Source organism: Apium graveolens, chromosome 2 (genome assembly GCF_009905375.1).
Source record: "Apium graveolens cultivar Ventura chromosome 2, ASM990537v1, whole genome shotgun sequence".
NCBI lineage: Eukaryota > Viridiplantae > Streptophyta > Magnoliopsida > Apiales > Apiaceae > Apium > Apium graveolens.
The window spans coordinates 310,236,165-310,252,051 of NC_133648.1; the positions used below are offsets into that span (position 1 = coordinate 310,236,165).

Consider the following 15,887-nt stretch of genomic DNA (forward strand, 5'->3'; position numbering starts at 1 on the left):
AATATTATATAGATGTTGGAAATGGTTGGAAGAAGCGAATCAACAAATAATAAAATGTCAGACTCAGAATTTTTAAAAAATTTATGGGAAGAAATAATAGTTAAGGAAAAACTAAATGCAATAGTGAGACTGATAGAAAAACAAGATAATCAAGAAAAATTGAGACAAATAATAAGAGAAGAGTTAACAAGCTTATGGAATAATTCTGAAATACCTACTTTAAAAATGATACTAGACAAGTTAATAAAATTAGTAGAAGGAAAACAAGAAATTATACCAGAAAAAGAAATTACAAATAAGCCAGAACTAAAAGCCATAAATGCATGGAGAAGAGTTAATGAGCCATTGATGATAGATATAAGTAAAATGAAACCTAATATATCTGAACCAATAGGAAAAGTATTAGATAATTTGGGACAACTTATTAAAAAAGGAAGGTTCTAATGGAAACTAAAGAACAAAAAGAATATAATGTGATAACATTTTTAAAGAATCATGGAAAAGAAATTTTAGAAAGAGAAAAATATAAGTATGCACCATTTAAAAAAGAAACAACTAGTGAAACTAAAGCTGAGTTTAAGATTGATACAACTGTGATAGAATATTTAAAGTCAAAATTAAAACAACAAGAGGAAGAAGTAGAAGAAATAAGAACGGAGAATAAAAAACTACGATTAAATACTAATGAAGAATGGTTAGAAAAATATAAAAAATATAAAAATAAATATAAAGAAACTAAAAAGGAACTAAAAGAGGTAAAAAGAGATTTAAGACAAACAAAAAAGGAATTAAATGAAAAAATAGAAGAAAATAAAAAAGAAATAGAAATATTAAAAAAGCAATTAAATAAGTTAAAAGGAAAAAAAGGATACAAGTGAAGTTTCTAGTACTGGGTCTACAAATAATAATACAAGTACTAGTGAATCGGAACAAGATAATTTAGGAAAAACGGTGAATATAATAGAAGAATATAACATTAGTTATGAGGAAAATTCTGAAATAGAAAATAAAAATATAATAGAAGCTTTAGAAAGAATGAAAAATGTAAATGCAGTAATAAAACAAGAATCTAATAGTGACCAAGAAGATAAAGATAATTATACTGATATAGAAAATGAAGGAATAAAAAATGAGGAGATGAATAACTACCCGGAAGAAGAAGTAACCGACCATAATATGGAAGTTATAACAAGATATAGGAACACGATACCGAAACACATACCAATAAGACAACATAATGAATTTAAAGAATTCATAGGATCAATGTCACAAGGCGTAAACTTAAATGGATACTTTTTAGACTTAGATAATGTATATGAAGAACAAGAAATTAGCAGGAGAATAACTGATTGGAATTTAGGAATGTATATAGCATTAATGAACTCCACTCATAGAGATGAGTTAGAATATACTTATAACTTGATCTCAAAAACGTTAATTGGAAAGGTAGCATATTGGATAGAATCCATAGAATATCAGTTAAAAACTGAAGTACTAAGGTATGCAACGGATTGGAAATCAATGTTACAAATATTTGATATGATATTAAAAAGAGAATTCTTAGGAGAACCTTGGATAGTATCTAGAGACCAAGTTCTAATAGAAAGAAAAATAGAAATAATAATGAATCTAAATAATATGAAATGCTGTAAAATTAACAAGTTACCAGAATATACTATATTAACAAGTTAACCGGTTATCCCGTAATGTCCATTTAAAAAAATAAACCTTTTGAATTCAAAAAATAAACCTTTTGAATTCAAAAAATAAACCTTTTGAATGGACATTACGGGATAACCGGTTAACTTGTTAATATAGTATATTCTGGTAACTTGTTAATTTTACAGCATTTCATGTTATTTAGATTCATTATTATTTCTATTTTTCTTTCTATTAGAACTTGGTCTCTAGCTACTATCCAAGGTTCTCCTAAGAATTCTCTTTTTAATATCATATCAAATATTTGTAACATTGATTTCCAATCCGTTGCATACCTTAGTACTTCAGTTTTTAACTGATATTCTATGGATTCTATCCAATATGCTACCTTTCCAATTAACATTTTTGAGATCAAGTTATAAGTATATTCTAACTCATCTGTATGAGTGGAGTTCATTAATGCTATATACATTCCTAAATTCCAATCAGTTATTCTCCTGCTAATTTCTTGTTCTTCATATACATTATCTAAGTCTAAAAAGTATCCATTTAAGTTTACACCTTGTGACATTGATCCTCTGAATTCTTTAAATTCATTATGTTGTCCTATTGGTATGTGTTTTGGTATCGTGTTCCTATATCTTGTTATAACTTCCATATTATGGTCGGTAACTTCTTCTTCCGGGTAGTTATTCATCTCCTCATTTTTTATTCCTTCAGTTTCTATATGAGTATAATTATCTTTATCTTCTTGGTCAGTATTAGATTCTTATTTTATTACTGCATTTACATTATTCATTCTTTCTAAAGCTTCTATTATATTTTTATTTTCTATTTCTATTTCATAATTTTCCTGATAACTACTGTTATATTCTTCTATTATATTCACCGTTTTTCCTAAATTATCTTGTTCCGATTCACTAGTACTTGTATTATTATTTGTAGACACACTACTAGAAACTTCACTTGTATCCTTTTTTTTCCTTTTAACTTATTTAATTGCTTTTTCAATATTTCTATTTCTTTTTTATTTTCTTCTGTTTTTTCATTTAATTCCTTTTTTGTTTGTCTTAAATCTCTCTTTACCTCTTTTAGTTCCTTTTTAGTTTCTTTATATTTATTTTTATATTTTTTATATTTTTCTAACCATTCTTCATTAGTATTTAATCGTAGTTTTTTATTCTCCGTTTTTATTTCTTCTACTTCTTCCTTTTGTTGTTCTAATTTTGACTTTAAATATTCTATCACAGTTGTATCAATCTTAAACTCAGCTTTATGTTTCTTTTTTTAATGGTTCATACTTATATTTTTCTCTTTCTAAATTTTTTTCCCATGATTCTTTAAAAATGTTATCACATTATATTCTTTTTGTTCTTTAGTTTCCATTAGAACTTTCCTTTTTTAATATGTTGTCCCAAATTATCTAATACTTTTCCTATTGGTTCAGATATATTAGGTTTCATTTTACTTATATCTATCATCATTGGCTCATTAACTCTTCTCTATGCATTTATGGCTTTTAGTTCTGGCTTATTTGTAATTTCTTTTTCTGATATATTTGTTGATTCACTTCTTCCAACCATTTCCAACATCTATCAAATATTTACTAATATTTTTACTCTGTTCTTCTAATTTCTTAATATCATTTTCTAACTTTGTTTGTCTTTCCTTACATTCTAAGTATTTTATTTTTGAATCTATTTCGTTCTTTAACATACTATGTATCTTCTTTAACTTTTATTTCTTATTTCTTAATATTCTTGTATATTCATAGTTTTTCTATAAATCTTTCTTTTCCTTGATCTACTATTTTTAATCTATTATTATTAATTTTATAATTTATCATTTTTAAGAAGTCGCTCCCTAATAATAATTCACTCGAACTATCATATTCTATTACTCCTATGTTTATATTATATTCCAAGTCTAATATTTTAAATTTTAAATTAGTACATTTAGTAATAAATATTTATCTATCATTTTCTGCATATCTGTAAGTCTGAGGTTCTATCCATTTACAATTTTCTTCATTTTCCTTGCTTATATGAATAAAACTTTTGGTAGCTCCTGTATTAATTTCTGCTATACATTCTCTTGTTATTGTTTCATCAAATATTATTATTTTTATATTCAAACTATGAGTATCTATCTTTATTAAATCTATCTTTCTACTCGTCATACTCATTGATCTAATTAATCTTATAGGATTTTGTTCTTTTCTAAAACTTAATCTAGATCCTTCTAATATTGGTTTAATTCTTTGTCTTGGAATCATCTGTCTATTACTAAAATCTATTGTAATTTCTTCTGGGATTGTTATTTGAGATTCTTCTTTATGTTCAATTTTTTCTAATATATCATTATATAACTTTGGTACTATTATTCCTAATTCCGTTTGTTTCTTTATGTGATGGTTTCCTGTCATAGCATAAACCATTTTGGTTTCTATACTAATAACTTTACTTCCTTTTTACATTTTTATTCCATCTAACTTATAGTATAATGTTAAAGATCTTTCTTTATTTTCATCCCTTAGTGATATACTGAAATCGGGTTGTATTATAAAATTTAATTTATGATATATCAAGTTCCCTTTTATTACCGCTATTAATGAATCTTGTATATTTCCTATTATTCTATCATCCAATACATATATCTGTATAGGAGTATCGATATTTTTCTAAAAATATGCTTTTATTGTAAATTCTATTGCTCCAAAATATATATTTTTTAGTTTATTTGCTGCCTTTTGTTTTAATTTGGATAATTCTCTTTTTATTAATCCATCCTTTATTAAATTTATTCTTGTTTTTCCATTTATTGTATCTATATCTATTACATTCTCATGTTTTTGGGCTATATACCTAACTTCCTTATTTCTTTCAAAATATGATGTCTTGAATATCTTTTTTATTGTTAATTCTTCTGTTTCACTTTGAATTTGATTATATATATCTGGTTTAAAACTTAGGGTTTGTGACGTTCCTCCTTCGTATTCATCCATTTGATAATATATATCTTGTTTTTCACTTATTTCTTCTAATGACATTTTATCCATCTATATTTTATCCAGTTATATTATTTGTTAAAATTATTCTTTTAAGTCCTTGTATTCTTAGTTTATCATTTCTAAATGTTATTATCATATTTCCAAGTTGTTGATAAATTCTCATAATTTCTTCGCTATTCTCTCTTGTCCATGTTATTTTATTTTTTCTTTCTAGTAATTTTTCCAGATCTATTTCTATTTTTTCTTGATTTTTTATTAATTGCTTTAGTTTTCTATTATTTCTAGTTATTGCATTTGGATCTGTCCAATTCATTTTTTAATTTTTTGTCTCAAATCGTATATTAATCTATATTGTTCAGTTAATATTTCTTTTAAGTCTTTTATTTGGATTTCTAAATTAGTTTCTTTAATAAATTTTTCTCGTTTTAATAAAAGATTTTCTTCCTCCAGTCTCCTAATTTTTTCATCTCTTTCTTCCAACGTTGTTCGTAATATAGCTATAATATCTAATTTTTCATTAATTATTTGCATGCTTATCTTACAACTTTCAATATGTTGATTTATTAGCCTGTTATATGTTGGTTCTTTATCAGCTATATACTGAATTGATCGTATCCTCAAATCTTCCATAAGTCAAATTATTAATTGTCTGTATAAAATTTTCTTACACATCTGTTGTGTTGCTTTGTTTTCTACTATAAATAAAATGAATAGAGTTGCTATTATTTTAGATTTATATTCTTTATTCGTTTCTCTATTTATTCTTGCCGGAGGTCTCATTTAACCTTAAATTTTATTTCATTTTCACTATTCATATTCCTTTTACTATTCATTAGTTACTATTCACTGTCTACTATTCACGGCTTGATATTCACGGCTACTTTTGCTACAGTGTTTTTACTGTTCATCTCCCGCCTATTATTGGCTCTGATACCAATTTCTGGATCGTTTATATATCTAACAACCCTAAAGAGGGAAGGCGCATTAAAATACATATTCATATCGATTAATATGGTTATTTTTCGCATGTAGTAAGCAGTAGTAAGTAGTAGACAAAAATGAATTCATTTTTTTTAAATTAAATTAAATCATCCCTATAACCTCATACTAATTAAACATCACAATCTTAGAGAACATTATTTTATAATGCTATCATACACAATAAGATTTAAATCAGAATTTTTACCTCTTACAATAGCTTTCTGGTCATGGTAAGGATGACCAGATATTCGATTTTCAAAATTCTAAAACAAGTTTTTGAAAAAGACTTTCTTAACATAATCTCTAAAAGATCTTTACACGAAATGAGTTTTAAAACTTGGTTGTCAAATTACTACTTGAGTTCTTGTTGTTATAAGTATTAAATTACACCGAAGAATATTTGATCGAACTCGGTATTGTTAAATCAGAGGGCCAAGTAGAGCCGCTAATACGGAGGAGTTTCGAATTTTCTCCAAAGAAGAGTGCAAACCTTGTCGAATAATATCCACAACTGAATCAACATGCGAAAATGTTATTTATTTAATTTATGAAAAGATTAAAGTTTAAAATAGGTTCGTTAACCCAAAAGAAGCTCGAGGATGATTGAAGAAAATGGAGGAATCTTCCAGATGATTGAAGAATAATAATATTTCTATCAACGGATTCAAGGTATTGCAGAATCCACAGTTGCGTTATGCGACATAGAATAAATTAGAAATTTTAATTATAAACTCCGAAAGAACGTGATTAGGTTCAAACTACTAAAATATCAAACATGGAAGTATGACGTTAAAAATATGAAACCTACAAGGCAAGGATGAAGCAAGGAGTAATGACGGTAAATTCAATAAGAAGACAATTATGCTCAGATTGTTAAAACGTTAAAGGCATCTCGAAAAGACATTCTGAATCTATCATCTGATATGGAGCCGGAATCTGTTACTTAAATGAGCCTTGAAAATATGCATCAGCAAAATGTCGATGATGATCAATGGTGTCATTCTTTTCAATGACTGTGTACACTTTTCTTGATTATTGGATACGTGTGAGCTTCTCTCAGTGATAAATATATGAGACAAGGAAATAAAATTTATTGTATTCCTTTCAAATTATTTCCTTTCTCAAAATATTTCTTTTTGGCTAGAGACAAGCAGTGTTATGATGTGACACTTTATCGAAATGACGAAGAGTCTGGTGGGACGCCACTTAATTATATACTGTATGCTATATAATATGACAGACTGACCATCTTGACTACAAATATGGTTGTCTCATTCATATCTAAATCATCATTCATTCATTCCTTTTTGATTGTGATTATTGATTTATAGATCCTTCCGATTGTTTCCTTGTATTCTTATTCTTTATAAAAGTTTTCCAATCAGAATCATATACACAAATTCTTTTCTTGGGTAAAGTCTGCTCTTGGAGCGTTCGAAAAGAAGTTAAATAACCTCGTGTAGCGGATGGAATTACTTGTTGAGTATAAAGATAATTACAAGCCAATAAATGGTGGACAGGTCCGTGCAAAGAAGAATCATTATGTCAATCACATGGTTGTCACGATGAAATTAAATCAGAAGCGGAAGTCTGTAAACGTGATATATTTCATGTCTAAGATTATGAGCGTGAATTAGAGTAGTTAGCAAACTGAATGAGATAAATGAACCATAGAAATAAGCAAGTAAAGTTGCGTACACCAGACGAGGCAATCGATTGACAGGACAACAGAAGTAGATGAAAGAACTCTTAACAATGACCTAGACAAGCAATTAATTAATATATAAAAAGGCGAAACATACTTCAATCACGGGGAAATGTTGTTAAGAAAGAAGAAATATCGAGTACGATAAATCTCAAGTCTGTCCTTCAAGAAACTGTTAAGACTCCTGATAAGTGGCATTTTATACCACTTAGAACGTCTTAAAATGGCTTAAATTGGTGTCTTAAATCAAGTATTTTGTGTATTTGATGCGTTTTTCTAGTGTTTATGCATTTCAGGGTTTTAGTTGCATTTCGGGGGAGGAATCATCAAGAATAAGCCTTGGCATGTGTTCACCATTGCGAGAGGAAAGAAACGGGCAGATTACGGCGAAGAAACGGAGCAAAATCAGATTTTTTCCAGTAGAGGTCTGAGCGCCCGCTCAGCATTGCTGAGCGGCCGCGCAGCAAGCTGAGCGCCCGCTCAGCTATGCTGAGCGGCCGCGCAGGGTTGGGAAAAAAGACATATTATTTTAGGACTTCTACTTCTGTTTAGTTTCCACTTCTATGTAATCTGAGTTTTATGGGACTATTATATAAGTAGATTTGAGACGTTTTCACAAGGGTGGATTAAAAGAAGATTGTGTTTTTACGCAAGAAGCGAAGGAGATAAGGAAGAAGACTGATTTAGCACACCGCAACGAAGATGAAGCATATCTTCTTGTGATTCTTATTTCGTTGTAACGTTGGATGCTAGTTTTCTTGCTTTGAACTTATTTACTCTTGTGACGTACTCTGTTTTAATATAATTAGTTTAGTTATTATTTTCTTGTGTTTGTTTATCATGATTTCATATGAACCCATGATGACGATAAGTTCTATTATGGGCTAATCGTGATCATGGGGTTGCAACAGATTTATTATGGAATTCTTTAGTTAATCGTTTAATACTTTAGTGTGTGATGATTGCATGATATCTAGTATTGGTTGTGTGTATTCGTCTTATGTGCGTCGCGAACATATAAGATAGGGTGTTAATCTCTTGTGAAGCGACGGTGGATCTTGAGATTTAGAACTTGCCATGCTAGCATAGGTTCATGTACGTTGTGCATGATTAGTGGGTAACTCTAACAGTTTTATTTGCCCTCTGTAATCAAAAGGAATAACTTGTGCTTAAATCGTTGTGTTGTCAATTTCTGTAGACATATAAGAACTCAACATAATTGATGACTATTCAACTTCTATCTTAATTGTGGATGTTTGGTAGAATGGTATTAGTACAATGAAAGTTGGCTTTTATCAGTTTCGTGATATTCGATTAATATAATCAATGACACATGCTAAAGGTAATAACAATGGCTATAGAAGGAAGTAATAATGAAGTTGTGATCTCATGAGTGTTTTATTATTGATAAATTGAAGTGTTAGTTAAGTGATTAATTAAGTAGTTAATTGTAGTTAATATTTAATCAATAATTTTAAGTGTTAGTGTCTTATCATTGAGAAGTAATCATACATTGGTGAGTGAGTTTAATTAGACAATAATTTAGTCTGAGTCTCTGAGGGAACGAACTAGAAAATATTCTATATTACTTGCGAACGCGTATACTTGCGTGAATATTAGCGCGTGTTTTCACCCTAACAAGTTTTTGGCGCCGGTGCTGGGGACTCGGCGTATTTGTTTAGTTTATGTACTTACCATCATTGGTCATTAGGACTCAGTGATTAGGACGTAGTAGTTACTTATTTTTTCCGGTTGTGTTTCAGGTACTTTAGCAAGCGTTTATGCAAACTCGTTCTCGTGCTCGCAAGAGGACTTTAGATACAGCTGAGGAGACAGACGAAGTTCTTGATATTCCGGAGAAATTAGATTTTGAGGATTCGGATTCAGGAACTGAGCAGAAAGAACCAGTAAACATGGGAGATCGTATTGTTCAAGCTGATCCAGCTCTTATGGATTTTTCTCGGCCTAAAATTGATGACATTCAGTCAAGCATCCTTCATCCGGTTATTCAAGCTAACCCCTTTGAAATCAAGCCGGGCACTATTCAGATGGTGGAGAATTCTGTTTCTTTTGGAGGAGCGGCAACTGAAGACCCCAACATGCACATAAGGAATTTTGTCGAGATCTGCAGCACTTTTAAGTATAATGGCGTGACTGATGAGGCTATCAAGTTGAGGCTTTTCCCATTCTCACTGAGGGACAAGGCTAAAGACTGGTTACATTCTGAACCAGCTGGGTCCATCACTACGTGGCAAGATCTTGTGCAAAAGTTTCTGGTGAAGTTTTATCCGATGGCAAAGACTGCTGCTATGAGGAGTGCTCTTACTCAGTTTGCGCAGCAACCTACAGAATCTATGTGCGAGGCTTGGGAACGCTACAAGGAAATGTGGAGAAAATGTCCACATCATGGAATGCCGGATTGGATGGTGATCACTGGTTTCTATAATGGTTTGGGGGCCCAATCTCGGCCCATGCTCGATGCAGCAGCTGGAGGCGCCTTATGGGCTAAAAGCTATACTGAGGCATATAATCTTACAGAGACGATGGCTGCAAATGAGCATCAAAACCCAACTCAGAGGTTGACGTTAGGCAAGGTAGTAGGTATTCTGGAAGTTGATGCAGCCACCGCTATTGCAGCCCAGCTCCAAGCGCTATCAATGAAGGTTGATTCTCTGGCTACATATGGAGTTAATCAAATAGCTATGGTTTGTGAGCTTTGTGCAGGTTCTCATGCTACGGATCAGTGTTCTCTTGTCAATGAATCTGTTCAATACGTGAATAATTATCAGCGACAACAGCAGCCTGTGCCAGCGACCTATCATCCTAACAACAGAAACCATCCAAATTTCAGCTGGGGGAATAATCAGAATGCTATTCAGCCACCATATCAGCAAGGAGTGAGTAAACAGTTTAACCCACCTGGATTCTAGCAACCACAGCAGTATGCTACAAGGCAATCATATCCTCAACAGGGAAGTACAGCTGCACCTACTAGTGCCGATTTTGAGGAACTTAAGCTGTTGTGCAAGAGTCAGGCGGTTTCTATCAAGACCTTGGAAAATCAAATCGGTCAATTAGCCAATGCAGTGCTCAATCGTCAACCTGGCACTCTTCCCAGTGACACGGAAGTACCAGGCAGGAAGGAAGCTAAAGAGAAAGTCAAGGCTATTACCTTAAGGTCTGGAAAAGTGGCTGATACTGAAAAGGCAAAAGAAGTAGAAGCTGAAATTAGAGATAAAAAATCTAAGCAAAAGGAGAAAGCGGCGGAACCAAGGAAGACTACTGTTGAACACACTCTGCCTGAGGCTAATACAGGGGAGAAACAGCTCTATCCTCCACCACCTTTTCCTAAGAGATTGCAGCAACAAAAGCTGGATAGACAGTTCGGGAAGTTTCTGGAGGTGTTTAAGAAACTTCACATCAATATACCTTTCGCTGAGGCTCTGGAACAAATGCCTAGTTATGCGAAGTTTATGAAGACTATTCTTTCAAGGAAGATGAAACTGGATGACCTTGAAACCGTTGCTCTCACGGAAGAATGCAGCGCTGTTCTGCAGCAAAAGTTACCACCAAAACTGAAAGATCCAGGAAGCTTCACCATTCCTTGCACCATTGGCAATCTGACTTTTGACAAGTGCCTTTGTGATTTGGGAGCAAGCATTAATCTGATGCCGTTGTCGATCTTTAAAAAGTTGGATCTGCCTGATCCAAAACCCACATACATGTCGCTACAATTGGCTGACCATTCCATTACTTACCCAAGGGGCATAGTTGAGGATGTGCTCGTCAAGGTGGATAAGCTCTTCTTTCCTTTAGATTTTGTTATTCTGGATTTTGAGGAAGATAAGAAGATTCCCATAATCTTGGGAAGGCCTTTCTTAGCTACTGGCCGTACCTTGATAGATGTGCAAAAAGGTGAACTTACTATGCGGGTCCAAGATCAGGATGTGACCTTCAACGTATTCAAGGCAATGAAATTCCCTACAGAAGATGAGGAGTGCTTAAAATTGGATGTGATTGATTCTGCGGTTACTTCGGAACTCGATCGCATGCTAATGTCTGATGCATTGGAAAAGGCCTTAGTGGGGGATTTTGACAGCGATGATGAAGATGGCAACGAGCAATTACAATATCTGAACGCTTCTCCCTAGAAGCGAAAGCTGGACATACCATTTGAATCTTTTGGTACTTCTGACCTTAAGAATGCTGAAGGGAAGCTCAAACCATCAATAGAGGAAGCACCTACCTTGGAGCTCAAGCCATTACCTGAACACTTGAGGTATGCTTTTTTAGGTGATTCATCTACGTTACCTGTTATTATTTCATCTGACCTTTCAGGTAGTGAGGAAGACAAGCTCTTAAGGATTTTGAGAGAATCCAAATCAGCTATAGGATGGACCATAGCAGACATCAAGGGGATAAGTCCTTCATATTGTATGCATAAAATTCTGCTAGAGGAAGGTAGTAAGCCAACTGTGGAACAACAGTGAAGACTGAATCCCATCATGAAGGAAGTGGTGAAGAAAGAAATTCTGAAATGGCTGGATGCAGGCATCATTTATCCTATTTCTGATAGCTCGTGGGTGAGCCCCGTACAATGTGGTCGCAAATGAAAAGAATGAGCTCATCCCTACTCGAACAGTTACAGGATGGAGAGTATGCATGGATTATAGAAAATTGAACAAAACCACAAGGAAGGATCACTTCCCTCTTCCATTCATTTATCAGATGCTTGACAGATTGGCGGGTCATGAGTATTTTTGTCTTCTGGATGGTTATTCCGGGTATAATCAGATTTGTATTGCACCAGAGGATCAGGAAAAGACTACCTTCACTTGTCCATTTGGCACGTTTGCTTTTCACAGAGTTTCGTTTGGGTTATGTGGCGCCCCGACCACTTTTCAGAGATGTATGATGGCTATATTCTCTGACATGATTGGAAATAACATCGAAGTGTTCATGGATGACTTCTCCGTCTTTGGACACTCATATGATGAATGTTTGAATAATCTGCACGCCGTACTCAAAAGATGCGTGGAAACTAATTTGGTGCTCAATTGGGAGAAATGTCATTTTATGGTGCGTGAAGGAATTATCCTTGGGCATAAGGTCTCTAGCAAGGGTCTGGAGGTGGACAAGGCCAAGGTGGGAGTCATTGAAAATCTTCCCCCACCTAATTCTGTGAAAGGAATCCGTAGTTTTCTTGGTCATGCGGGTTTTTATCGGCGATTCATCAAGGACTTTTCAAAGATATCTAAGCCGTTGTGCAATTTGCTTGAGAAAGATGTGCCTTTCAAATTTGATGATGAATGTTTGGCAGCATTCGAGACTCTCAAGAAGAGTTTGATCACTGCACCAGTTATTACAGCACCAAATTGGACAGAACCGTTTGAGATGATGTGTGATGCGAGTGATTATGCGGTAGGTGCAGTTCTGGGACAGCGCAAGAAAAACCTCTTCCATGTGGTCTACTATGCGAGTAAGACTTTAAATGGTGCCCAATTGAACTACACCACTACTGAGAAGGAGCTTTTGGCTATAGTCTTTGGTTTTGAGAAATTTCGATCGTATCTCCTTGGTACAAAAGTAACAGTATTCACTGATCATACAACTATTCGCTATCTAGTTTCCAAGAAGGATTCGAAGCCGAGACTCATTCGTTGGGTGCTTTTACTTCAGGAATTTGAGTTAGAGATCAAAGATAGAAAAGGTACTGAGAATCAAGTAGCTGACCATCTCTCTAGATTGGAGAATCCCGATTCTACTTCACAGGATAGGACGTTAATCAATGAATCTTTTCCGGATGAGCAGTTGTTTGCAATTCAGGAGGAAGAACCATGGTTTGCAGATATTGTAAACTATCTCGTCAGCAATATAATGCCTCCTAATTTGACATCCGCTCAAAAGAAGAAGTTTATGCATGAGGTGAAGTGGTATATGTGGGATGAACCATATTTGTTTAGACAGGGAGCTGACCAGGTCATCAGGAGATGTATCTCGTTCTGTGAGACGGAGGGGATATTACGAGACTGCCATTCCACGGTTTATGGTGGACACTATGGTGGTGAGAAGACGGCAGCTCGTATTCTGCAAGCAGGTTTTTTCTGGCCTACTTTGTTCAAGGATGCTCATCCGTTTGTTTTAAGGTGTGATCGTTGCCAAAGAGTGGGAAATTTGTCAAGGAAGGATGAGATGCCATTAAATGTGATGCTTGAAGTCGAGGTCTTTAATGTGTGGGGAATCGATTTCATGGGGCCTTTTATCTCGTCTTGCAATAATCAGTACATCTTCCTGGCAGTCGATTATGTCTCAAAATGGGTCGAAGTTAAAGCTTTACTGACAAATGATGCAAAGGCAGTGCTAAATTTTCTTCATAAGCAAATTTTCACAAGGTTTGGAACACCTCGGGTAATCATAAGTGATGAAGGATCGCATTTTTGCAACCGTAAGTTCACTTCTATGATGCAGCGTTATAATGTGAATCATCAAGTAGCTACTGCCTATCATTCGCAAACAAATGGTCAAGCGGAAGTGTCTAACAGAGAGATAAAGCGCATTCTAGAGAAGGTTGTTTGTCCGTCAAGGAAGGATTGGTCTTTAAAGCTCGATGAAGCTGTTTGGGCTTACAGAACAGCATACAAAACTCCACTTGGGATGTCACCGTTTCAGTTGGTGTACGGTAAGGGATGTCATCTACCTGCGGAGCTTGAGCATAAGGCCTACTGGGCATTGAAGAAGTTAAACCTGGATTTAGATGCAGCTGGTAAGAAAAGAATGCTTCAGCTTAATGAACTTGATGAATTTCGACTTCAAGCGTACGAGAATAACAAAATGTATAAGGAAAAGGTGAAGAGGTGGCACGATAGGAAGCTACATCTTAAGTTATTTGTGCCAGTGCAACAAGTTCTTTTATTCAACTCTCGGCTCCGACTTTTTCCTGGGAAGTTGAAATCAAGGTGGTCTGGACCTTTTATTGTCAAAACTGTGTTTCCACATGGAGCGGTGGAAATTTTTGAGAATGATCCGGACCAAGCATTCAAGGTTAACGGTCAGTGGTTGAAGCACTACTATAGGGACAGGGCAAACCGAGAAGTGGTTAGTGCCATTTTGTTGACTACTTGAGAAGGGTACGAAACGTCAAGCTAATGACGAAAAAGAAGCGCTGCGTGGGAGGCAACCCATGAATTGTTGTTACAAGAACCCTTAGAAGTTAATAACCTATCCAAAAACACAAAAAAATTAGAAAACAGGGGCTAAATTTTTTTTTTCCAGTGACCCCCTGAGCGCCCGCTCAGCTTTGCTGAGCGACTGCGCAGCAAGCTGAGCGCCCGCTCAGATTTGCTGAGCGACCGCGCAGCAAGCTGAGCGCCCGCTCAGTTTTGCTGAGCGACCGCTCAGGGGTCGAGTACCAGAATTTTTTTTACAGTTCAGAAAAAAAAAAACACAAAAACAGTTTTAGCCCATAAACCCACGATTTGTTCCCACTACCCCATCATTTTACCCCTTAATTCCCAAACCCTAATCTAATCCACACCCTATATATACATACACCTATCCTACCTATCTCCCACAAAACTTCCTACACTTAAACCCTCTCACAAACATCAAAAATCAGTTCTTACACACTTTTATTCACGAATCAATGACACCCAAGAGACCACGCACTATTGACAGCAGCAGCACAGTTCCTACTGCTGATTCATCGAGGGGTACTGCTGCAAGGTCTCGGTTAACTGACAGAGCCGCGGAGGAGGAGTACACTAGGCTGTTGGGGAAGCCGATTCTGAAGGAGAGGGGGTTTTTACCATTAGGGAGGGAAGGTGAGTTGTTGCCCATGATTGCAGAGAAGGGGTGAATAGCTTTTTGTGAGTCACCCGAAGCGGTACCGATGAGCGTTGTTCGTGAGTTCTACGCAAATGCGAAGGCTGAAAAGAATGGGTTTTCCGTGGTCCGTGGGCTGACGGTTGAATATCATCCTGCGGCGATTCGCCGTGTGATTGGACAGCGAGAGAGGAAGCCCGAGGAGGAGAACTGGAATGAAAAGACTGCTGAGGATTTTGACTTGGATTTGATTTGTGCGACTCTCTGTCGACCGGGCACAGTTTGGACCTGCAGGACCAGCACTAATGAGTATCGTCACTTTCCGGCGATCGCCATGACCAGGTATGTCCGTGCATGGAATGCATTTATTTATGCTAATATTTTGCCTTCTTCGCATGCACACGAGGTCACAGTTGAGAGAGCACAGTTGTTGTGGGGAATTCTGAATGAGGAATACTATGTGGACCTTGGTGAGTTTATCTACCAAGGAATTCTGAAGTTTTTGAGGGGAGCGAAACATATGAACATCCCTTATGCATCTAGGGTTACGAAGCTATGCCGAGCAGTGGGAGTGAACTGGCCGGCTCATGAGCAGTTGCAGTTGCCAGTAGCTCCGATTGATTCTGGCACTCTGAATGGGATGCATGAGTGGACCGGTGGTGAGCCTGAGGAGCATGGGCTGGGTTATCGTCTTCCAGGAGGGCGTCCAGC

The 15,887-nt window shown here is 35.2% G+C and overlaps 1 non-coding gene across 1 annotated transcript; it reads right to left on the reverse strand.

Moving 5' to 3' along the window:
• Nucleotides 1–9,661: 9,661 nt before the first annotated feature.
• On the reverse strand, nt 9,662–9,768 carry LOC141709723 (small nucleolar RNA R71). The gene has a single exon (XR_012570287.1). It is a non-coding gene; the product is annotated as a small nucleolar RNA R71 (small nucleolar RNA).
• Between the last annotated feature and the right edge of the window lie 6,119 nt (nt 9,769–15,887).